Source organism: Ambystoma mexicanum, chromosome 11 (assembly GCF_040938575.1).
Source record: "Ambystoma mexicanum isolate Mex_15411 chromosome 11, UKY_AmexF1_1, whole genome shotgun sequence".
Taxonomy (NCBI): domain Eukaryota; kingdom Metazoa; phylum Chordata; class Amphibia; order Caudata; family Ambystomatidae; genus Ambystoma; species Ambystoma mexicanum.
Genome location: NC_090934.1, coordinates 657,979,634 through 658,006,361, shown reverse-complemented (window position 1 = coordinate 658,006,361; position 26,728 = coordinate 657,979,634).

Below are 26,728 nucleotides of genomic sequence, written 5' to 3'. Positions count from 1 at the left end.
GGCATTACCGACTCAGGTAATGCCCCGGGGCCCATAGGTAATAGCCCCGAGCAAAGCGAGGGGACAAAGACGGAGGGATTCCCAGCCTGGTAACGACTCGGCGAGGGCCAATCAGAATGGCTCTTTCATTCTGATTGCGCCCTCGCCGGGTACTAATTATTTGTAATGAATCAAGCCACTGACGACCAGTCCAGGAAATTCTCAATTTCTGCCTTTGCCACCAACATTCTTGTGCTTCATAATGCCCTATAGAATGTCTAAAGGTGATGTTTATTTGACTGCCCCTATGCCGAGGCACCTCGAGGTCATCCACAAATTTGGGATCTCCGTTTAATGTTCCTAACAGCTCCTCCCAGTGAATAGTGCTTGCTCACTGTTCAATTATTTACAGGGTGGGAGGAAGCCTAGCCCTACCAAAAGACTGTTTTTACGCTATATCAAAAAGGTTCCACACCAATTGCATACCCAGAGTTGGTCTCCCCAATGTCATTGACAGTGTTAGATTTTCCCATTTTAAAAGGACAAGTTGTTAGGGATATATGTAGAGCTCTTGGTATTTTTCAGCAACTCTGTTGTGCATAACACCTCCAATTTAATGGAGCAATTGAATGCTGCAATGGAGATATATATTCTGCCTTTTGGACATGTGTCAAGGGACTGGAATCGGATGGCCTGAGGCTTTGTCTAGTATTACACATGCAGAATAATTAAAACAAAAGACATGATCTGCTACCCCATGAAAAGATAAACTGGACACCCTATGTGCCTGGTTACATCCCTTCCGGTGTCAGCAAGATGTTTGAACATTTAGTTGGAGGGTGAGAATGTTTTAACGTGCTGCAAGTCCCTTGTGAAGGCTATTCGATTTCTCCATTCACAGGTTAAAAAAGGCACTGCCAGAAACACCAGCGGCTAGACTCTGCCATTCACTGCAACCTTGGGATTACATTATCTGAAGATCCACATGTTGAGAACCCTGGCAAGTCCTGCTCTCCACACAGATGGCTATGAAGTGTCAGGAGCATCTGACTTGTGACCTTGCCTCCCACTGCCGACAGGTCGCACCTCCATCGAAAGCATCTGGAACCATCACACCCATCCGGTTCCAATCTTTCCGTCAATACTAGAATAGGGGTGACAGCTAGCTCTTCCACATCTTCTCCAGAAGGGGCTTTTCAGGCAGGTGCAGCTAGTGTTGTAATCATACCTCCAGGAACTGCTGATACTGCTCAACAGGCAAGCAGCGGAAACCTACATCTGTTCTCTGATAGCCTAATTTGCCTGTGCACACTAGATATAGGGCCTGATTCATGGAAGTGTTTTATAATGGTGCAATCCAATAGGAAAATGTTCTGTGAATCAGGCCCATAATATTTATCCACCTTAAGGACAATATTAAGTCTGAACCGTGTATTGCCAAAATGTTTGCCAGATCTCATGTGCAGTATTTCAACGTGTTATGGCTACTCTAGACTGGGAGGAGACAGGAGGGAACTTTCAGAGGAGATACAAAAACATTGTTTGAAATCCTTTTGGCTTCCTAGCTCCGGTACTTTACTTCACTATTTCTATTTATGGTTGGACTCCTTGTTTTAATTTAATTATATTGCCTCCATTGACTGGGTCGGAACTGAACAATCCTTCCGCCTTGACTCCTAGCTAATTTGGTCAACACCAGTTGTAATCTGGCATTGATGGTGCTCTTCTTTTAGCTTTATGTTCACTGTTTCTGTCTTCAAAAACAATTCATCTTTGCCTGACAGCATTCATTAAACGTGAGAACTATCAGCTGAAACAATAATTATGCTTCCACACATTTTGATACTGTCTCTTGCAACAATTAATACCTCATGTCACGAATCATAAGATTCTGATGCACATTCATTGGCTGAAAGTATATCTATATTTTTGCGTTAATCTTTTAAGTATTTCAATCAGGCAATAAACCCTGGTCTCAGCCTAGTATGCAGCGTACAGCTGAAATGCTTAATTTATTGTATCTATAGGTTCAATATTTTGAGTGATATACCACTCATATCACACCCCTTCCCAAATACCCCAGGTCACATTGGACCAGGAATCAGGCGTGTTGGTAAAGGTAATATTTATTTATTTAAAATTCAAATCAAACATACTTTTGAATAGGGAGCAGCAATCACCAATGTGGTGACAATAACAGATAAAAAAGGTATGTAATGCACTTAACTTCACTCTTTAGCAACACAGAAGGAACACACCAGAGAAAAGAACACTTTGGGCTTGTTTGGAAAGATAGCACTTAAGTTAGGATTTCCCCCTGCAATATTCCTCAACCCACAAATAAACAATTCTAAATAGATATAAGGAAGCAGCAGGTAATCAGGAATAAAGAATAGAAAATAGAATTCAACTCTAACCTTCCCTCCCCAAACAAGAGAGAAAAACGGATTTGAAATCTTACACTTTAAAATGACATTCGGAAATGGCTTGGGTAAAACAATGAATGTGTGTAAAAATCCTTAAATCAATACAAATACCTATGGGAGCAACATTGGAAAATTACTAACAATCATGAGCTATTGTTTGAGCAAAAGGAAACACTTTGAATCTGAATGCAAGGTTGAAAATAATTTAGCCTAAAAATCACACATGGAAAACTTTGCAAAATTGTGGATTCCTGCCTAAAATTAAACAAACTTCTTTTTAAAAAAAACGGGTGAAATCCAGAGTTGAAATGAAGTCTCTGGCTATTAAACTGAGGAAGATATGCAAGGTTGAATGAGAGGTGTTTTTAGAAAAATTGGGTAGTGAAAACAGAAAAGAAACTCAGTTTGGACAAGAAAATATTTACTATAGTTTTACTCTATACTAGAGCATTCCGGCCAGAATACCAAGGAGGGACACAGTAAGCTCTAGAGTTGATTCATGCCTTCAACACCAGATCCCCAGTGCCCGCTCCGGCGGAACCAGTCAGATCACTCGAAGTAGGATTGATAGTTTAAGATTTACACAAGATAAAAATGACTAAAGAACTGGTACTTAGCAGGATAAATCAAAGACAGGATTGCAATAAGGATTCTGACAAGGTTACTAGTTTTTTTTTAAAATTTATTTATTGCTTTTTGTCAACAATACAACCAACAGGGCCTTAACCCGGCCCCATACAACACCCTTATAACTCCCTCCCTCCCTTCTTACCTCCCTCCCACCCTCCCAACTATCAAGACCGTTACAAACTGCACCACAAGGTCCATTTATTTATAATCATTCTGGAATATTCGTGCTTTTGCTCGAGGAGTCCACCATCTTGGGGCTAAATAGCGTCACTGTGAGCGCCACCCATTGGAGTAGATCATTAGAGGTGTTCAGTCTTTGTTGGCATTGTGCAGTCTCCCAGGTCCCTGTTTCGGCCTGTGTCCATCTCCGGAGGTCCTCCCACCATGTTGCTAAGCTCGGGGCCTGAGGGCGTTTCCAACACATGGCGATCCATCTTTTTGCTAGTATATACATTAGGTCCTTTAGCCTGTTCAGCGGCTTATTCTTTCTGTTCCTGGGGTATCTTCCCAGGATGCATGCTGTAGGCGTGTGCACCTCCAGGGTGATGTCGGCCTCGGCCACTTTGGTTTTGATTTGTGACCAAAAGGTTTGTATTGCGGGACACCCCCAGAACATATGGGTCATGCCTGCCTGGGGTTCGTTGCACTTGGGGCATCCCGTGGTGTTAGCTCCGCTGAATCTAGAGATGATTTCTGGGGTGAGGTGTGCTCTATTCATAATGTAGAATTGTATAAGCTGAAACCTGGCGTTTCTAGATACTTTTTTGTGGTATCGTGTGATGGTTTCCCACTCATCGTCTGCGAATTGCCGTCCAAGTTCCGTTTCCGACTTTGCCTTGCACTTGAGGCCGTGCTGAGTAGCGCCGTCAAGCAATGTTTCATAGAACCTAGAGGTCTCATGGTCCCCTTCCGCTGCCGCCAGCAGGCTCTCGATCCTTTCGTGTCCGGTGTCTAGGTTTTCCATTGATGGCCAGCGGGCAGCTAATCTTTTCACTACAGCGTTGTGTAGTAGGAACTGTCCCGTGTGTATTCCTGAGGCCTCCTGTAGCTCAGTGAAGTTCAAGATACCTTGGTCATCTACCAGGTCCCCCAGGGTGCCAACTCCGCATGGTTCCCATGTGTCCCTTATTATTTTTCGACTCCCCGGTCTGTTTGCCATGATTGTGACTATCGCGATCTGTGGGGAGTAGGGGTTGGTTAAGTCAATAGCCTTGCAGGCTCTTTTCCAAATCTGGGTTCTGAGTTGGACCAAATGTGGATATTGGTGTTTTTGGCATGGCGTGGCCCACAGCAGATCTCTTAGTAGCATTTGGGTGATTCCTGGCTGTAGCAGGCGGGTGTCTGTAGAAGCGTCGTCCGCCATCCACTCGAGCACATGTTTCAGCTGTCCAGCCAAATAGTAAAGTTCAAAATTGGGGACCTTTAGGCCGCCTTTGTCATAGGGTCTTTGCATCGTATCCAGGGCGACTCTGTGCTTCCCTTCTTGCCACAGGAATTTCCTGCAGAGCTTATGTAGGTCATTAAAAAATTGATGTAGCATATTGTATGGCACGTTGGTGAAATAGTAGAGCAGCCTGGGTAATGCTACCATTTTGAGCAGTCCCACTCTGCCAGCCACCGAAAGTGGTAGCCTGCCCCAAAAGTCCATCAATTTAACTAGGCCTTCCTTTGCCCTGACTGTATTAAGATGTGCTCTGTCGTGGGGTCTCGATGGATCATGATGCCCAGATATTTAAAGGAGGTGGGTTCCCATTTTAAGGCTAGAGTGGGGAGCTTGTCAGCTTCAAGCCCGCTCAGGGCCGCCAGGGGGAACAGGCAGGATTTACTATGGTTGATTTGGATCCCGATGACTCTGTGAAACCCTTCTAAAGTCTCCAATATGTAAGGCAGTATGTGTTCGGGTTCTTCAGGTAAAGGAGCATGTCATCTGCATACATAGAGAGTAAATGGGTTGCCCCGTCTATCTCGATGCCCCCGTCTCCATATTCCTGTCTAAGGTATGCTGCAACAGGTTCGATGGCAATAATGTACAGCATGGGGGGTAGGGGGCATCCTTGCCTAGTGCCCCGGGATAGCCTCCATTTGTCCGAAAAGGTGTTGTTGGTACGTACTCTAGCCGCTGGATTGGTGTAGATGAGTGTGACCCATTTGATAAAGCTAGGCCCCATTCCCATTTTGGACAAGGTCGCTAGAAGCCATTTCCAGCTAACCGAGTCAAATGCTTTGGAGGCGTCCAGGGACGCCACTGCGCATTTCTCCTGTCTACCTTCGGTGCTGTAAATGACATGGTGCAGTTTACGTACATTTTCTGTGATAGATCTGCCCGGCACATACCCCGTTTGGTCTTAGTGGATTAGGGTCGGGATGGCCCTGCGCAGCCTCATAGCCAGTATTGCTGTCAGAATCTTGCTATCTGCGTTTAGTAGGGACAGGGGTTTATAAGAGCCACATTCTGTGGTATCTTTGTTGGGCTTCAGCAACGGGATAATGGTTGCTTCCCTCATGGTATCCGGGAGGTGGCCTAAATCGTATGCCTCATTAAACACCTGGGACAATAACGGGGCCAGTGTGTCCTCGTAGGTCTTGTAGAACTCTCCTGGGAGTCCATCTGGTCCCGGTGCCTTCCCAGAGGGTAGCGATCTAATGACGGCCGCCACCTCCTCGGGGTTGATGGGGGCCTTCTAGGGACTCTGCTATTTGTTCCTCGAGGTGTGGTAGCCTAATGATGTCTAACACGTCCTATATGTCCATGTCAGTGGGCGGTGAGGAATCCGTGTAGAGGGCTTGATAGTACTTTGCAAAAGTGCGGTTTATATCTGCTTGTGAGTGTATGTCTAGGCCGTCTGCATCGCAGATTTGGCAGATGGGTTGTCTAAGGGCTTCTCGTTTATAAAACCACACCAGCAACTTCCCGGGTTTGTCACCTAGGGCATGGCTTCTTTCAATGTGTTTGGTGTAGCTAAGTTTCCCGAGCGCCTCCCAGTATTGCAGGCAGGCCTGCTTTAGTTCGACTGTTCTGCGTATGTGGGCAGGGTCTGAAGAAGCTGTAGCTTCTCAGTGTTTCAGCTCGTCCTCCGCACGCGTCAGCAGTGAAGTGATGGATTTTTGGGCTCCCCCTGTGGCGGCTATCATTTCCCCTCTAATCACTACTTTATATGCCTCCCATGCAGTGCTGATGCGCTGGACACTATCAATATTTATCTGCCAGTAGGTAGATGTACATTGTCTTATTTGTTCGCAAAATGCCTTGTCTAGCAACGCTTCGCTTCGGAGCCTCCATGTGGGAATAGGGGGTCTGGGTGCAGTTATGGACCATGTGGTCATCAAGGGAGAATGGTCTGATAGCATTCTAGCCAAGTATTGAGTGTCCTGAAATGTGTCTAAGTGTTCCTCACTCACTAGTATGTTATCTATTCTGGTGTGTACTGCATGGGGTGGTGAGTAAAAGGAGTAGGCTCTACCTTCAGGGTGTTGTGCCCTCCAGAGGTCACATAAGGCATATTGTTGTGTGAGGGCCTTTAATATTTTTGTGGGTGGGGAGGGCTGGGAATGTTTGCTGTCTGATCTATCCAAACATGGATCCAGGGTGCAATTATGATCTCCTCCCCATATTAACGTGCCATTCCGCAATGGGCTCAGCCGGGTGTACAACGATCTAAAGAAGACTGTGGTGTTGTGGTTGGGGGCATAAGTATTGACCAGGCAGAGTTCTTTACCCTCAATAGTGCATCGTTTCAGGACCATTCTACCTTCATTGTCAATGTTGGTGTGTATCACCTTGATGGGAATGGTGGGGGCTATCCATATTAGCACTCCCCTAGCGTAGTTAGAGTACGTGGTACCTATTAGGGTTCCTCTTCATACCCTGGCCATCGCTGCTAATTTCCGTGCGTTCAGGTGGGTCTCTTGTAATAGGGTGATACCTATCTCGTGGCATTTAAGGAAGGTGCGAACTCTGTGCTGCTTGATATAGCTGTTCAGACCTCTGACATTCCATGACATAACCTTGATCGTATTACCCATGAATGTGGCGTGGGTAAAAGTTCCTGGGTGTGCTGCGTGGTGATGCCAGGCCCTGGTCTGTCAGCCTGCCATGCGGTGAGTGGACATGGTAAGTTCTTCTGACGTCTTTCGCGTAATCTAGTGGTGTATGGTGCCTTTTTCGGTCTTGATCTTCCCTGTCCCAATAAACAATAACCTTCAACTTAACTTGACACGTAACACGTCTAGCGGGGTGTCCCCCGTTCTGACTTTCCCGTTTCTGCTCCATGGACCTAAGTCTCTTCGTGCCCTACGGGCGGGTAAATTACCCCAAAAAAAGATAGTCCTGGGGCGGGTGTAGCCTCAACTCCTGATGTCGCAACTGTGAGGTATTCCGTGGCTGGTGTGGCTCCGGTTGCATCTAGGTTGCCGCATATCATAGTGTAGTTCTGAATGTCTGGTTAGTGCTTCCTGGGGATGGTGTGAGAGAGCACCTATGGCTCGGGTGGTTATGGCTTGCGCTGTTTCGGTTCCCAGTCGGGAATCTGCGCCCTGTCCATCCATTTGCATACTTCAGCTGGGGTATCGAATAAATGGGCTTTATTGTTGTGTAGGACCTTCAATCTGGCCGGGTATAGAAGCATGTATCGCAGGCCTGCATTTTTCAGTCTGGCTTTGGTGTGGTTGAACAGGGCCCTGCTTCTTTGGACCTGTAGGGTGTAGTCGGGGTAAATGGCGACCTTTGCAGAGTCTCTTTGTATGGAGCCGCCCAGCCTAGAGAAGGCTAGGATTGTTTCTCTGTCCTTGTAATTAAGTACTTTGGCTATAATAGGCCTGGGCGGATTTCCGGGGGGCGGCCGTCTGACAAGTGATCGGTGGGCTCTTTCGATGGTGAAACCTTGTGATAGCTTCCCTGTGCCAATTTCATGTATAAGAAGATCTTCGACGTAATTCGTGGGGTCATTGCCTTCGATTCCCTCGGGCAGGCCGATAATTCTGATGTCATTTCTACGGGCCCTTCCTTCGGCCTCGTCGGCTCGATCTTCAAGGTTCTTCACCTTCTGTACTAGGACCTCTACTTCTTTTGAAAGCTGCGTTTTAGATTCAGAGTTTTCTCGCATTTGGGTCTCCAGAGCGTCTGTTCTGCTGGCAATGGAGCGCACATCTTGCCGCAGCAGGTTCAAGTCAATAGCTACAGCATCTATCTTGTTTTCCATGGTTTTCTGGAGTGTCATGATGGCCTCCAGAAGTTGCAAATGCGCTGGTTCGGGCGCTTCTGCATTTGGTGTCTCTCCGCTGGCGTGGGTGGCGTCTTGTCTGGGTGCCCTCGAGGCGGCAAAGGTTTCCATGGTGGTTTGTCTGTGTTTGCCTCTAGTGTTTTTAACAGACATAGCTTCAGTGGCAAGACGGCCTGCCGAGTCCTTTGTAGGCTTTAGGTGGTGGTTGGAGCAGCCTGCCTCTTGGGGTGCAGTGTTGAGGTGGTCGCGATCCGGTGTGGCCCGGTTGCGTTGCCCGCTCTCTCTCAGAGCTGCCGAGGGTGGGTTGGGATGATCCATGGTGAAGTTGGGGCAGGAGGGCTCCTGTGGCGCAAAGGCCCTGCGGGGCAGACTTCTGCAGGCTTGGTTTGAGGAAATGCTCTGAGGTTGAGGCCTCTTGGGTACCAAGTCAGGGGGAAATGGCACACCGATGCGGGGTCCGGCCTGGCTGGTGTCTTGTTCAGTGCATGGTTTGTACCCTGGCCGTAGGATGTCTTACCATGGCCAAGGCGCAGATCGGGACAATGGCCAGGAAGCGTCAGAAATTAGGGCACCCAGGGGGTTAACGCCTGTTTCATAGCACAGAGGCCTCAGTGTTCGCCCGGCCCTGCGCTGCTGGCCGCACTTGCCCAGGCCGTTGGGGGTGACGGCACACTGTGTTGGCCAGCCGGCCTCTGGTTTCACTGGGGCCCTCTATGCAGTCCCCTGTTCGTGTCCCACGCCCCCGGCTGCAGTAGTATGCCGCTCTGCGCATGGCGCGCCGCTCCCAGACGTGAGGCTCTCCGGGTCTGTGGGTCCAGGGGGATCAGGGCACTGAGTTGTGGATGTTGAGGGGATAATGGCCCCCTGACCCCCACCCCGACTCCTTACCGCCCTTCACCGGTCGCGCCACGGCCTCCTCCTGCACTTGATCGAGGTCCTTGCTCAGTCTTGGCTCGGTTCTCGAATGCGGTGAGCATCGCAGGGCCAGCTTCGGAGGCTGTAGATGTAGTGGAGCAGCCGTGCACAGCCCGGCGCAGGCACAGCTCTTGGCCCGGGCACGTCTGTCTCTCGCCCCGCGGACCGACGTCACTGGATTGTCTTGCGGCGTGGCGCCGAAGCCAAGGTTTGTGGTGCCTCCCATCTACTGGTCTCACGATCACCACAAGAGGCTTCATGGAGCTCCGTCCCGGGCTGCTGAGCAAGCGGAGGAGTGGCGGGTTGGCTCCGTGCTCCTCTCTCCGTTCTCTGCGCCTGCCGCGCACCACCCGCAGCCTCACCAGGCCCCCCCCTCCTCTTCCGACTGGGGACAACTGGGCGCTGGTCTGGGTCTCAGTCTGCCGGTCCGGATCACTCCCTATAGCCGCAGCTGGGTGCCGCAGGTCTGGCAGCTAATAAAAGTTATTAAGGTAAGGATAGGATGGTTTAGAGATTGGGATGAGACAAGGCAAGGCAAGGTATGCTATGATTCCTATTAATACTTACAGTCCACTTTAATTTAGGATTTTGGACCGTCAATGGTTCTGGTCATCACACGGATCGGGTCAAACCAAGGACAGCTGGGCAAATCTGGTGGGACAGGATCATCTAGGCTGTTCTGGTCACCGGACTGCACTAAACTGGCCCTTCTGGTTACTGGAGAACAGTTGGATGGTGAGTTTGCAGGCATTTATCTGGCAGTAGCAAGCCAGACTGGATCGGGTTGCTTGCCTTGGGTTTTTGGGATTTTTAGAATGTGAGGCCAAGCTGAAAAGGGGTTCAGCAATGCATAGGCCTTGGCTTTGCAATGAAATCTGGAATCAGGATCAAGCAGGATGAAGAAATCAGAAACAGGACGCCACGCAGGAAATCAGGAAGAAAGTCAGGAATCAGTGTGTCTGTGTGTTGTCAGGTTCTGTTATTTATCATGCCAAATGACATCACTACAGTGTATGGCAGGTGCAGGCTTATTACCTATACCCATAATGCTAGGATTGGGCGAGAGCATAGTTTCCGCCTTGCTCTTCGCTGATTGGATAATAGAAGAGGATGTCATGTTTATGGGATGATTTTTACAATGACTAGAAACCTCACCTAGCTACTGGAACCAAAATCTAACTTTCCCACCAATACATATTTATACAGTTATAACCTCTGAGAAAATCAGATACACAGGTTGCATATTTTGTGCGTCATCTTTCAATCCAAACCCCAAGTATGTGGGACCTGGTTTTGCCTTTCTGCTACATTTTGGCAATTTTAACCATGAAAGATTTGGCCTAAGATTTCCCAACTTTGTATACAGATGCACTTTCACCCCTTGGATCTGTGTACAAAATGTTGTGTTTGCAATATCAATACTTTCCCCACAATCTGTCATTCTTTACAACTTCTGTTCCTTATGCAGTAATTAGTTCTACCAAGTTTTCAAAGAAAGAGCATAAAATTAGATTTAAAACTACAAACCTTTCATATTTTTCCTCATTCTTGATGCAAAGTTAAATGTCTTGATGTTCAGTTACAAAGTAGGCTTTTTAAAACCAATAGGAAGTCTATTGTCACTTAATCATTTTTTTTCTTTTCCCTTACTGCAAGCAAATGTCAATTCCTTTGAAGCAGGATGGTGGGCCTCGCTCTTGATTGAAGTTTACTGCCCCTCACAGTTGACAGGTGAGAGTCTCAGCCTGCTGTTGTCCCAGCCTGGAGCAAGGACGAATGTCTGATGCAACTTGGGAAGTCCCCTTGTCCTGGGTATTCAAAGCCTCCAAGCTAGCAATTAGCCTTTCCTGCTCCAGAAGTTTGAGGTGTCACCCTTTCTCAGGGCTAGCAAATGGCAGAGCAAGAACTAGCCTGGGTTTCAGCTTTGATTTTCTCCTTTTAAATCTCGACTTTAAACCTATAGAATTAAAACAGTTTATAGGTGTATTTTTAACAGTGACACATCCTTTTACATTTCTAAGTAATCAAGCCTTCACACAACAATGCACTTTTAAATAGGCGATTTTCCCCCTTCAGTCAGGAAAAAGCACATTTTACTATTTCTTCAAATTTGGTTTGCATCTCAGCAAATATACACTTTGTGCAGCTATAGTTCTTTTCTTGAGTGCTGGAATTGTTTTGCAGCATGGATACAGTTACAGGCATCTATTTAGAGTCTTTCTCTGGACAGCTGATTCTTGATACTGTTGTAAAGAAAATAGACGCGTTTCCCCGTGTAAAATGAAAGCAAAGCCCCAGGTTGATTTTACCAGGATACATTTGACAGGAGCTGTCAATCAAATGAGGCCCGGTTCCTCTGAAACACCATGAATGATCCTGGGCATTGCAGGGCCTTTTTAATCAGTGGTTTGTGAGAAATTGATGAATTTAGCGCTAAGCAGCACTTTTAAGGTTGAGAAAGTGTCATTTTAAAGAGGCATTTTGGGTTTTCAGCACAATGGTGCTGCCTCTTTCACTTCACTCCATGTTAAATGTTGCACAGCACACTGGCACATTCCTGCAGTGAGTACTCTGTTCCACCCCACTGAAATGTGTGTGGCAGGGGGTGCAGCCATTTTCTGGTTGTTATAAAATGCAGTTTAAAGATCTCAGCGTGCACCGGATTCAGCAGGGCCATTTTGTGCTGTTTCTTGCACCAATGCAGCAAAATGATGTAACATAGTACAGCTGGGTGGGTCAAAATATCCCACACAACATTGCTGTACGCATACATTCAGAATGTTGCCAATTGCTGGGTCTCTACTCACCTCCCTCATGATTTAGCTTTAAGACTTTCTGTAGCCTCCTGTTTCTTTTAATGGGGGTGATGTCAGAACCCCGTACTGTTCCTGGTCCTTGTATGCCCGTTGCCATTCAGTGCGCTAATCACAGCATGGTGCACCATGCAGTATGTACTTTTGCCAGCCACGACATGGCACATTCTGCATTTCGCCAACCAACAGTACTGAAATGCCAACCAAGCCAGAACGCGGTGTGCTTCACGCTGCGTTCCATTTGGGGGAGGAACTCTCTGACACCTGGCCATCAAAACAAACCGGAGGAACACAAAGCATCACGTTGCAACTTCTATGTTGCCAGTAACGCTCCTTTCCTGTACCAATCTGTGCTCTTCCTTGCTCTCGCTCCAGCCCCCCCTTGCACTCTGTGACCTCCTCACTTAGCTGCTTCTTGTTCCTCACTCCAGCCCATTGCTGCCTCCTGCGGCCAGTCTCCACCTACCTTAATTTGTGGGCTTTCTAGTCTCTTAGCCTACGTTGGTACTTCAAATTGCTGCTAGCTCTGGACATCACACCTCCTCCGTACTCCAATTTTGCAACATGGTCTTTTGTACTCCTTCACAGTTTGTCCTTGGTTTTTTTCCTTACCTTTTGCAAGGCCAGTCTTTTCCATCAAGACAAGCCTGGCATCTGGTGAGCAGAGGCCTTATCTTCATCACAGAAAAAAACGCTGCCAAAGAATCGGGTAAGCAAAAGACTAAAAGCTTGCAATGCCCACCTACTGAGCCTAATATGGCACAACTGCAGGAATTAGTGAAAGCATTCCAGAACATTTCTGTGGAAGTACAAACATTAAAGAACAAAAATCATATCTTAGAGGAAGCCCTACATTTAAGGGACGGTATTCCTGCCACCTCGGGTACAGCTCCTATGGTGGATACATTCTAAGGGGTCCCTAAAAGGTTCAAGGAATTTCTTGATGCCTGTACCGTTCAGTTCACTTTCCGTCCAGCTTAATTTCACTGGGATAGGGCCAAAGTGAGCTTCATGCTGGCACACCTCTCTGGAAGCACCTTAGCTTGGGCTATCAATCTTGTGGTCAATAACACCCAGTTTGGAACTCTCTGGATGCTTTCATACAAGCCTTCAAGACAATGTTCGACAGACCTGATCTTGTTTACAGTGTACAAGAAGATCTTCTGGATTTCCACCAAGGAACTATGGACATCCTAGCATACACTACCAAGTTCTGTCATCTGGCTAATCAAGCTACATGGTCCAACATAGCCTGTACGATGCTCTATTGACGTGGCCTTTCAGAGGAATTAAAGAATGAAGTGTCAAGGGTTCCAAGACCTCCTACTCTGGAGGCTCTGATTCAGATTGTTATTCAAATTGACTTTCATCTGCAAGAACGCAAGGCTGAAAGGAAGAAGGCTAGAACGGGAAACCCCCTGCCTTCACTACATTCACCACCAACTCATGTACCTATCCGTGAATCCACAGAACCCATGAAAATAGGTGCTGCCAGGGGTCCTTTGACTCCAGAGGAAAGAACCTGTAATTACGCGCAGGGTTTATGAACGTATTGCGGTTCTCCATCACATCTTCTCAGGAACTGTCCTCTTGCTCCTCCCATGAAAAAGGAAAACTTCACTTCATGGACTTAGGTGGGATTCAAAGCCGGAGCAATCGATCAGTCCCAAACATTCAGACTGTACTTTGAAAAGTCGAACCAAAACAGATCTAAACCCTTTGTCACTTCTCACAGTGCTCTTACAACTGCTGCAAGACCAGTTCATCCAGGTTCCGGCTCATATAGATTCAGGAGCAGCAGTTCTCTTTATGGATGCTTTTTGGGCTACCCTAAACCAAATACCTTTGTCTACCAAATCTACGCTTGTACCTATAGAAGGTGTGAACAGCAGAGAATTGGCAAGTGGTCCCATTGTACACAATACTTCTCCCATCATCATGTGGATAAATCATCATTCTGAGACCCTGGTTTTTGACGTAGTACAAGCTGTACACTTTCCTCTCATACTTGAAATACCTTGGCTTATGCTACATAATCCCTTCATAAACTGGAGTTCACACACTGTATTTCTTTGTTCCGAACACTATGACACACTGTACCAGAGAGAAAAGACAGGTCTCAGTCATTGCATTACCTACCTCATTACCAGAAAAGGCTACCCAGACAATTTTATTTATTTATTTAATTTATTTGTTACACGCCCAGATCCTGGGGTATCACGGCGTGGTTACAGACAGCTTAGGCAAATTAGTCATACATTTATGCAAGGTACAGAAAAAACAGGAGACATTTTACAAGCAAGAGAAGATATCATACAATAGTGAACATTATTTACACATGATAGCGAAAAGTTTTATACTAGTATCACTTTGGTGCCTGATAAAACTAGTATTGGTTAAATAGCCATGTTTTTAGTCGTTTTTTGAATCGGGGAAGGATGTCTCTTGTTTGATATTGATCGGAAGTGAGTTCCAGTGTTTGGGGTCCAGGCTGGGGAAGCTAGTGTTACGCTCACCTGGCTCCCACAGAGGCGTCAATCTGAACTGGACAGCTGTGGTCTCCACCAATGTGACACGTAGGGCCGAGATGACGGACTGGACTGGCCCACCTAACTTTGTTGGCTTGGCCCATAGGAATATTCTTCTGCAAATGGAGAAAGGGAATTAACCACCCATGGAGTTGAGCGTAAATCCCCCCACCCCCGCTGTTCTCCCCACTGATCACCTTTGATGTCCCCCTTATAGTCTCACCTGATGGTTTGAAAAGATGAGCTCTCCATCCTGCATTGAGCGCAGGGGCGCGTAGATAACCAGTTGCTTCACTGGCTCGAAGGAATTGGTGGGATCCAGAACAATATTGATTCCGAGATTCCCAGCAAGACGCCGTAAGAATGTAGTTCATAAGAGTTCAAATGCCTGACTTTCACTCTTGTCCGATTCCTTGCAGGTTGCAGCTTCACCACAGTGAAGAGTTCCCCGTGGCAACCGGTAAAACTCTGGTAAGGATTTGTATTATCCAACACAGTTCGATAAAATAATATCAATATGTAACCTGTTGCTTTCTCCCTTATTCAGGCGCTGAGAGAAAGTCTGAAGTCTCGGGGAATAATGTCCCCGGCGGTAAAATTAGGTAAGTCTATTGTGGTGAGGAGGGTTCCCCTTGTTAGTCCCTTTGTTTCACCTTGCTGTCCTTTTGTTTCCCCTTAGGGGCTGGGGTTCGGCAAAAATGCAGTGGAAGCTGCGCCGACCCGAGAAGAGGAATAGTACCCCTGGTGGTAAAATCAGGTAAGTCTATGGGGGGGTAACTAATATTCCTCTGTGTATTCCCTTGGCTTACCTTGCTGTTCTTGTCTTCTCCTTAGGTGCCAGAGTGCGGCGGGAACATGCAGGAGGATGCGGTGGAATGGGAAGATGCTGCGAAGGCCGGTGAGTTCAGCGCGGCGCTGCAGCAGGCGAGGCGACGCGCATAAATAGCTTCTTTCTTCCAGCTCGAAGGCGCGATGGATCGGGAATTCAGGTAAGGATCAAAGGTATTGCTCTTGTTCTAACCTTTTCTCCTTCTTTCTCCCTTTTTCTAGGAGCTCCAAACTCGAGGCGGGCGGGGCAGAAGGCTGGATGCAGACTTGCAGGCATGGTGAGCGTTACGCTGCTGGATGCAAAATAACGCGAAGCGTGTGCTGCTCTTCGGGCGTGGTTTAAATAGCCTCCAAAGTAGTCCCAGGCAAGTATTCCTCCCCAACCCCGCCCGAGTAAAAAAATAGTCCCTAAGTAAAGTAGTCCCTTCCAAGCCTATTTTGGCTTGGAGCTCTTGCAGCATGGTCTGCATCAGGTATGTTTGCAGCATGGTCTGCATCAGGTAAGTTTTAATCTATGGGCCTGGCGCCTACGGCTCCAGGTCTGCTCTCCATATGAGCCTGGCGCCACAGGTGCCAGGACCGGACCCAAATAGCCCCTAGCAGGGGTTGTTGGGCTTGCTTGGGATAACTTGATGCCTGCTTCCGGGGTTGCTGGACTTGGTCTGGGTCACCGGGGGTAGGCATCATGACAGGTACTGCCCCCCGCTCTGGAAGTTTTGTAGCGGGGTACGACTAAGAAATGATTGTCACTGGATCTCAGAGTTCTGGTCGCTTCTTTTTTCTGTAGCGCTTTATTAAGGTAGCTTGGATTTATTTTGGTGAGGCATTTGTGAGCAATGCAGAGTGTTTTAAAAATAATTCTGGCTTTTATAGGTAGCCAATGAGCATCTTTCCTGATCTTCGAGATGTGATCAGACTTTCTTATCCCTAATGCTGCCCTTAAAGCTTTATTTTGCAAGAGTTGCAAGCAATTTACCAAGGTTAGTATTGGAGGTCCCTAATAGCAGTACATTGCAGTAGTCCAACTTGGATAATATCAGGGCCCTAGCAAGGGTGATGCAGTTGGTGGGAGTCAGAAACTGACGACTCAGTGCAATAAGTTTGGATGTGTATGCTGTGTATGATGCAAGCGTGTTATTTTTGGCCATGGTAAGGTTTGCATCTTAGTAAACACAATGTTTTTACTTGCTTAAGTACTGGTATCGAAGTGCCATCGATAGTAATGGAAGTGTAGACTAAGTGGAGGGTGGCTATTTTGGATTGGGAGCCTACAATGAGAATTTCAGTCTTCTCATCATTAAGGCAGAGACTGTTTAGAGCCATCCAATTTTGAATGATGGCGTGTATTTTATTAATGGTTGCAGTGTCTTGGTCGTAGTTCCCTGAGATGGGTATGAGGATCTGGGTGTCATCTGCAAAGTTGGTGTAGATGACACCCATATTGTCTAGTGCCGAGAAGAGGAGCTTTGTATAGGTATTATAGATTGTTGTCAAAAGGCAAGATCCTTGGGGTACTCCAATGAGTACTGGGATGGGATCCACCGCTTCTTTACCTATCACAACTTTAGAGGTACGTTCGGCAATGAAGGATTTCACCCACATGGTGGCATCCTTGGAGAGGTAGAAGTCATTGGCTAGTGAGATACACAGTTTGTCATGGTCCACAAGGTCAAATGCTGCGGACAGGTCTAACAGCAGGAGAATACAGAGTTTTCCTGAATCTCTGATAGTATCCATCTGGATTTTTAGATCCAGGAGGGCTGTTTCTTTACTATGGTTAGGCCTAAAGCCTGATTGTCTGGTTCTGGGGAGATGGTTCTGTTCGAGGTATGCTTGGATTTGTGTATATGCTATTTTATCCATGAGTTTGAGTAAAAAAGGGACTGTTGTTATTAGCCGATAGTTGGTAGGTACTATGGGGTTGAGAGTTGTTGTTTTTTTAGAAGTGGGGTGACCCAGGCTTCTTTAATGCTAGCTGGGACTGTGTGGGAGTTGAACGAGGAATTGACAAAATTAGTGATGGTGGGAGTAACAGTGGTAGCACATGCTTTGACTAATTTAGCTGGGACATTATCCCCTTTGCAGTTAGAGGCTTTTAACTTAGAAATAGTGTCAAACACTAGTTTCTGGGCAACTGGGGTGAAGTGGAAGCGGGGATTGGTGTTGTCAAACGGGGTGGAGAGGGAGTTTGTAGTGGAGGCGTTTTTGTCTGCTAACACCAATCTTTTGGTGGTTATTTTGTTTTGTCGCAAAGTGATTTTTGAGGCGAGTCCGTCTTGTATGGTGGTGCACCATTCTTTAGTAGAAATGGCCGGAGTTATACTTGGGGTAGGATTTCCTAATTCTCTAAGGATAGAGAAGAGTTCTTTAGAATCTGATGTGGCGTTGCTGATACGTGTGTTGGAGGCATTGGCTTTGTGGGTAATAATGGCTGTTTTTTATATTTTGTTAGCGTTCTTGAAGGCTTTAGCCGGGTCCGGGGAGGGATGTTTGTTGTGGGTGTGTTCAAAGGAACGTTTAATTCTTCTTAGGGAGTTAAGTTCTTCATTGAACCAGAAATGCGTCTTTTTGTCAACACGTCTTGTTTTGGTTGTTATAGGAGCTACTTCATCAATGGTGATGGAAAGGCATTTGTGGTAGTAATCCACAATGGTGCTTGGGTCATTGCTGACAACTGAATTAGTTTGTAGTGTTTTGTTGAGTATGAGGGTAAAAATTCTCTACAGTTTGCGGGGGGGTTTCTGGATTCGAAGATGGCCATTACTTTGGTCTTAGGGGGACATGGGGTTCATCATTCAAAATGGTGAATTTTATGCAGAAATGGTCCATCTAACCTAGGGGGTTGATTGTATCAACAGTTAGTCTAGTATTCAGTGAGAGGATCCAATCAAGGTTTCTACCTTTGATATGGGTGGGAACATTCACCAGTTCGGAGAAATTAATATCTTTGAGTGCTGAGTGTAGGACTACAGCTTTATGGTCTTGGTCATCATTGAAGCCCAGATTCAGGTCTCCATGGATGATACATTTTGTGTTAGGTTTAATGAAGGATGAAAGAAATAGCGGGATATCTATTTCTGCGTGACTGTTGGTGCTAGGTGTTCTATATATTACAACTATGTTAATCGTAGTGTTCTCATTCATAGTGAGTTTACCTAACAGTAGTTCATACCCTGAGATGTCTTCGATAGAGTTCGATCTGAGTTGTAGGCTATTCTTGGCAATGATGGCTACACCACCTCCTGTAGAAGGGGTTCTATCAGCTCTGAGGATGGTGTATTCCAGTGGGATAGCTAAGGCTAGCAGAGGTCCTGAGGCTTTGTGGATCCAGGATTCACTAATTACTAGGAGGTCCAGGTTTTGTTCCATGATTATGTTGTGGATTTCTATTGCGTGTGCTCCTAGTGATCGAGCATTGATGAGGGCGTCTTTGAGGCTGCTGCTTGGCTTAGGATCGGATGCGGTTGCAATCTTTGGTATCTTGGGTGTCTGTGTATGCGAAGCATTAGGGGTATTTGGTGCGGTCAGGGCAATAGGTGGCTTGCATTACTCACTACCATACCAAGGTATTATCAGGACTTTGATAAAGTCTTTCTTAAAGACCTTGTTCAATCCTTACCTCCACATAGACTAGAGGATTGTGACACTACTCTCCGTCCCAACACCTCTGTGCCATTCAATCAGATTTTTCATCTAACCCCATTGGAGGATGAAGACTTGAAGGACTATCTCTGCCAGAATCTGGCTAATAGTCTCATCAGAGAATCTCTAGCACCTACGGCTGCCTTACTTTTTTTTAATTCCCGAGAGAAACACCACGGAACTAAAACCATGCTTGGATTACAGGGGCCTTAACGTGGTAACGGTAAAAGACAAGTATCCACTTCTCTTGATTCCGGATATAATAGATGCAGTACAGTTCGCCAAGATCTTCACTAAACTTGATCTGTGTGGAGCTTACCATTTAATCTGCATAAAAAGCGGAGACAAGTGGAAGACCGCTTTCAGGACTCCCTATGGTCACTTTGAGTACGCTGTAATGCCATTTGGTCTGGCAAACACACTAGCTGTGTCCCAATGTTACATGGACCATCTCTTTGTTGAGCTTCTTTTCCATACTGTTATTGTTTATTTAGATGATATTTTGTTTTTTTCTGCAACACTGAAAGAACATATTTTCCATGTCAGAACAGTCCTACAGCATCTCCAAGAAAATCATCTACAGGTGAAACTCGAGAAGTGCATCTTTGATTCTCCTACTTTATACTATTAAGGGTTCATACTATCTGAGGATGGCATTTCAATGGATCCACATAAAGTATCCACAATATTGCATTGGAAATCTCCCTGCAACGTAAAGGACATCCAGAGGTTCCTGGGACTAGCAACATTTTTATAGGAAATTAATTCCTTCCTTTTCACACCTGGTCCTTCTTGCGTTGCTTCTAAAAAAGAACAGTGCATATCTATCTATCTATCTATCTATCTATCTATCTATCTATCTATCTATCTATCTATCTATCTATCTTTATTTTTATATGGCGCTGTTCGCCCAAGGGCCTCCGAGCACTCACAAGGATGGACACATAACACACAAAACATTACTACAGCAGGGTTCTGATATCCTAAAACCAGATGAAGCTAACAATTAGGTAAACTGTTCCTTCAATAAACAGCCAGGTCTTAAGTTGTTTCTTAAACACGATAAGAGACACATTGTTCTTAAGAGTGGGCGGAAGGGAGATCCAGACCATAGGTGCCCAGAAATTAGTTAGTTCCTCCAACTCTTTTAAAGGTTTGTCATGGTTGATACAAATCATGATTACTATTAGAACTGAGGTTTCTTCTGATGGGTGCTTTCTTTATCTTATTAGCAAGGTAATTTGGTGCATTGCCTGCTAGGCATTTAAAGACCATACTGCACCTTTAAATTTGATCCTCTGTTCAACAGGGAGCCAATGTAGCTTCCTCCTTGCGGATGAGATCTTGGCGCGTCGACATAGACCAAAGACAGCCCTGACTGCTCCATTCTGTATGTTTTGCATTTTTGTAATATTAGTCTTGGAAGTACCCATCAGTAAACTATCGCAATAGTCTAGTTTAGAATTTATTATGGTACCAGCGATCAAAGCAATGTTTTGCTCAGTCAGATATGGGCGGAATTGACACAATAAGTTTGAGTAGAAAGCACAGGTTGATTTTAAATATGATGTATGCCTCTTAAAAGAAAGATGCGAGTCCATGAAGACTCCTAGCATTTTTACATGATCTGATACCAGGATGCTGTTATTGTTGATTTTAAAACTTCTGTATTGATCATCTAATTTTTTTAACTTTTGGGAGGTTCCAATTATTAATAGTTATGTTTTTTCTTCATTTAACACTAATGAGTTTTTCGCCATCCATTTTTGAATAGCGCAAAACACATCCCTGACTCTTTGACCGTCCTTTTCATATGTTCCTGACAGCTTAAAGACCTGGTGGGAGTCATCAGCGTAGTTGTTAAACCTGACATCGTGTTTGAAGTATGTCACACAGCAGCTTAGAGAAGATATTAAAAAACAGGGGGGACAGGCATGACCCCTGAGGGACACCGCAACTCAACACAGTTTTTAGTGAAGTGATGGTTCCCTTTGCCACTGCTGCCATTCTGGGTCCCAGAAAGGACCAGTTGGCAGTTGGCAGTTGGCAGCTGAGGGTGAGCATCTACCAACTGTTGTTAGTCTCTCTGCTAAGAGATCATGGTCTATCAGATCAAATGCAGAGGAAAGATCCAACAACACAAGTAAAGCTGTACTCCCTTTTTCAATAATAATGGAGATAATTGCCTGAAGATCTAGGAGGGCCTTCTCCGTGCCGTGCTTTACTCGAAATCCGGATTGTTCAGCAGCAAGTATATTGCTATTTTCCACAAATTTCTGATATTGTAGATATGCAATCCTATCAATTATTTTTAGCAGGAACAGCACATTTGTGATTGGCCTAAAATGTCCTGGGACTGAGGGGTCTATATTGTCCTTTTTGATGAGCAGAGTAATCCAGGCTTCTTTTATGTTTCCTGGAACATATGCATCATCCAAGGACTGGTTCATGAACTGGGTGACCCAAGGAGCCAGTGTGTCCACAAAATTCTTAAAAAGCTTGGCCGGGAAGATATCCCCTTTACATGAGGAGGGTTTTAGGTTATGAATAACCTCTAGGATCTCCATCTCCGATACCTTTTCAAAAGCAAAAGCTTTGAGATTGCTATGCTCCGGAGGAACCATGGGCTTAGATGTTGTTTCGGTGCCAGAAAGTAAGCTTATCTGGTTTCTGATGGCCTGTTGGTGTTTTTCAGTTTTTTTAATAAACCCGTCATGTATCGCTTGGTACCAGGCATTATTCTCTTGTTACTGGCTGGTAGCTGGGGCGCTTTTTAACTCCTGTAAAATCGAGAATATCTCCTTTGACTGAGATTTTGCTTGTTGAATTCTCTCGTTAAATATTTTGGCTTTCGCTTTGAAGATTGTTATTGTATAGACTTTTATGGCCTGTTTATAGCTCGGGATTGACTCAGCTGAAGGAGTCTTTCTCCAGAGGCGTTCCGCTTTATGCTTAATTCTCCTAGCTTCTAATATTTCCCCAGAGAACCCTTTATTTTGATCCGGGGATTTATTGATTTTAGCAGGTTTAAGAGGGGCCAACATGTCAAATTCTTGATTAGTGGCCTTTCTGAACCGAAGAGTAAAATTATCAAGGGAGGTGTGGTCCTGTAGTGATGGCAGGAGTGGTGTTACTTGCTCCTTAAATGCCTCACTAGTCATATTTTTATAATTCCTCCAAGTCATAAGTGGCTTATTCCTGACTGGTAGTGACGCCTGTAAAGATGGTATAGAACAGACAAAATTTACAAGGCGATGACCGGACCAGGCACATTCTGTGATTGAAGTGATTGTTGTTTCGTGATTTTTTTACCACTATCCAATTTAGGATATTATCACCATTGTGTGTTGTGGCTAAAACCAGCTGTTTAAAACCAATGGATTCCAGTGACAATTTCAAGTCCTTGACCTCCTTATCTGATGGGTTATTTTCCCATAGATCGAAGTCACCAAGGATAACAAATGCAGCTGAATATTTAGTGGTATTACCTATGAGAGCCAGTAGCTGTTCCTCATATAGATCAGTTGGTCTTGTGTGACGATATAATAGCAGTAGGCTAATAGAAGAGACTGGATTAATATTAAGTTTCACTAACATTGCTTCACAGTTTTCTATATCCGGAGTGGTAGAAGTGTAAAATTTCAAAATGTGCTTAAAAATAATAGCCACCCACCCTCTACCCTCATCCCAATCAACGTGAAGTGCTGAGTAACCAACAGGAGTAGCCAGTAACATGGCATGATGTTGTTGTTTTGGTCATCCAGGTTTCTGTAATAAATATGATATCCAGGTTTTGTTCCGAGATCATATCTGAAATTTCTAGGGCATGTTTTATAAGAGATTGGGTATTTAATAAGCAGCATTTGAGTTTCTCATTAGGAGATAGCGTGTTGTTAGCCTCCTCCCACTTAATTATACAATCATCTTTGTCTTGTACCAGTGACTTTCCAATCCCGTGGGCCTTGAAAGCTACCTCACAGGACAGGAAGTCACTGGTGTTCTTAGGAATTATAGGAGCCATAGTGATATGGGGGGTGTAGTATGTATGGAGACATGGGAGAGTTTCTTGATATCTTCTGCACTAGTTCTTTAAAGGCAGATTTCCACTGCCTTGTCCATTAATGAATCCGTACCATGAACTTTACTAGCAACTGCCAGGGTCGGAACAACAAGAACAGGCAGGTGTGGTTGGTAGGGTGGAAATATAATGGCCATTAATACAAATACTTTCGTGCAATTTATGCTTATGTATCAAAGCGGTATTGATTGCTTTGGCCTGTAGGCTATTGCTACTTACCTCTTTCTCGCAGGCTGTTTTTATTGCTTCAAGGACTTATTGCAGATCCATATTTAGAGTGGGAGACAGAGCTGGTAGCTCAGTATCTTCCCATACCTTATACAGACTGTTACAGACCATTCCTGACGCACCTGTCAGGTGGTTGTAACGGTGTGTGGACTATGAACATTTGGGAATTGCATTTCCCAGGCCTTCCTAAAAGAAGTCAGTCAGACTTATTCTACTACTTATCCATTTTTGCCTACTCTGAAAACCCAAGATAGATTGTAGTTTTTTGCTCCTGCACTATATGTGCCTTCGGAAGAACTAAGAAGAACGCTCATGCAAATGTGTCATAGTTCTAGAATAGCAGGTAAAGGAGGAATCAATACAACCTTGCATCTAGTCTGAAGACATTTCTGGTGGCCTATAATGAAGGCATGGTATTAACAGTAAGACAGACACAAGTGACCACGGTTCAAGGGTGTTATTGAACTTCAACAATGGTGTGATGAATGCCTATCTAACCCTAAATCTACAGATGGGAGCAAGGTACGACCATCAAATAATAATAAGGCAGTCCTAGTGGAGTCTAACTATTGCCAATCCTTACTGCTAAATACAAATAGTGTGGGGGTAGTGTTCATAAAAAGAAAGAAGTGTTCACAAAATGATATGTCAGGATGTTCAGGCCATTGGCCTTCCTTCCCTATGCTTTCAGCACGGGGCAAGGCGGTTCCCTTGAGCAAAGCACACACATTGGTCTCTGCGGCACGAGGATCCAGTTCCATTACCATCATCAGGGTCTTCTGTACCCAGGTCTCTCTACTTCAAAGTCTCTTGATTCAGAGGACCTGATTTACCAAAACAAAACACAAAGTTCCTTTCCTCTTATACTCACTCAATTCCTGTGATTCACCTTGGATCCCCCTCAGATGGGCTCAGATCCTTCCTCTTACAAAATTAGTCTCCCTCAGCCGGACTCGAACCAATTTCAGTTTGTATTAAACTATTCAAGACTTTTGAATGTGCACAGAGTTTAGCTTGACTCATTGCAGGACAACTTTGATCTCCAATTTCCCTTTCCACAGTTCCCAACTGTTGGATACCTAACAGAGACTTTCGAAGGAGCACCCAGATGGCACTGGACCACTCTGTCTATGGTATATATTTCTTGCCTTCCAAATGTTCAATCACTCTACTGGTTTTCAATTATGTTTGTGTTGCTCGTTACATACTTTTCACACACAGTTCTCTTTAGATTTCTTCATCCAATGTTGCCACTTCAACCTTGATTCTAGCACAGACTGGTCTTGTATCAGCCTCTCCGACTCTCTGACTCACCGACTGCGCTCTCTTTACTGACGCTGCTTTGTTGTAGAGCCAAGGACAGTACCACAGCGGCAACAGTTCCTCCCCACCTTGCTTATCGACACAGGAGAGCCCTGGGTACCTCCGACACACAATGCAGGTCTGAAAAGGTGAAAGGCACTTCCCTCCTTGCGACCCTCTCTGGTCTCGCCGTCTTTCTTCTTGTATCAAACCATCATCTGGGAACCGCTGCTTCCTCATGTGCTTTGCCTTGCTCAAAGTGTGCTTTCATGCTCCACCTTTTATCCTAGTGATGGAAGTCAGGTGTGCTTAATGATCAGTAATTTCCTGACCTTGCCTGTCCATTGTGTTTGGACATGTCAGGTATACTTGGTCTGGTGTTAGTCAGTTTTTGCTAACTATGAGCTGTATGTGAGAAAGTGTTTGTGTTGGGGGCGGGGGGTTGAGTTACTAAGTATTCTACCTGGTAGGATGTGGAAAATGTGTTACAGGGAAGGGGATACCGTGTCTCGCCATTAAGGTGATCCTTCCGCACTGGTCCACCCACAGGAACTGGATCCAAAAGTGATGGCCGTGTCCTGGCCACCTGGATGACCAATCCCCGGGGACTAGCGGGTGAAAAACCTTCAGGTTTCTCACATACCCTTCCCCTATGGGAGGTGGATATGACTGGTCTTTGTCCAGGTTCTTCATTATTGAAACCTGGGAAAGAACTGGGATGAGATATATCCAAGGACTCTCGCATATTCCACTGACTTTTTTTATTTTTTTACTGTGTACGTAGAGGTGAGGTGGTTTCATTGGTCTCTCGAAAATAACCAACAAACTGGTTTCTAAGGGTTGACTCTGGTTTTATGGGTTCTTTATACCTTGTGGAAGGTTCATGGGATTCTGTATTTTGCCAGCCCCATATTGGAGAGTTTTGGGAATAGTAATTAGAGTGCCAGCAGTATTGGGTGAAAACTCTCTATAGGGAGGTGGGGGTTACTGTAAAAGAGTGGAAAATGTAGGGAAATCCCGACAAACAATGACTTCCTCGGGGAGCCCAGGAATTATGGCTGAAGATATTAGCAAAAACAAAGAGGTGATGGCTGGAAGGTTTAGAATGAATTTTAACCTCTGGCATTGCTCTGGGCTACCCTCCAGACCATCGTTCTTCGCCTGCCAAGCCATTACAGAAGGGGAAAGACCATGTGCAAATCAGGGTTGGCCCAAACCCAAAAGGAGCAGTCCAGCCCGAACTGCTAGGTCACATCCCTTCTATACGAGACCACAAGCATCCCCAAACATGTGACAGTGAGCTGCCCGTGAGAAAGTGTTCATGTTGGAAAGGGGGTGGCGGGTGGCTGAGTTCCTAAGTATCGTACCTGGTAGGAGGGGGAAAAAGTGTTACAGGGAAGGGGATACCATGTCTCACCGTCCGGTCTCCCACTCCCCGAAGACCCCTCATCCAGGTGATCCTCCTTCACTGGTCCACCCCCAGGAACTGGATCAAAAAGCGATGGCTGTGTCCTGGCCACTTGGATGGCAGATCACCAGGGACTAGCGAGTGAGACACCTTCACGTTTCTCACACCACACATGTGTAAACAAGTAGACCATGTTAAGACGCGCAGACAGAAATCATCAGGTAAATTCCTTCAACCAACTATATACTCAAGACCCTTGGAAAAGATTGCCACAGATTGTATCGTGGACCTGCCTCCTTCAAATGGATGCACAGTGATTATGGTAACTGTAGATACCTTCTCCAAGATAGCCCATTTCACTCTGTGTTCCAAAATCCCTTCAGCAGTCGAAATTAGTACTCTCTTTTTTAAAGACATTTTCAGACTCCATGGACTACCAACAGCAATAATTTCTGATTGCGGAACCCAATAGGCCTCTGTTTTTTGGAACTCCCTTTGCAAGAACTTGGATATCCAAACAGGTATGTCTTCTGGTTACCACCTTCAATCTAATGAGATCACAAAACGCACAAATCAGACTCTTGAACAGTATCTTTGGTGTTTCATCCTCGCAGCCCAAGACAACTGGGTGGATCTGTTACCCTCTGCTTAGTTTTCTTATAATAACTTACTTCATTCTTCCATTGGTATGACTCAATTTTTTTGCAATTATGGGTTTCACCCTACCTGGAT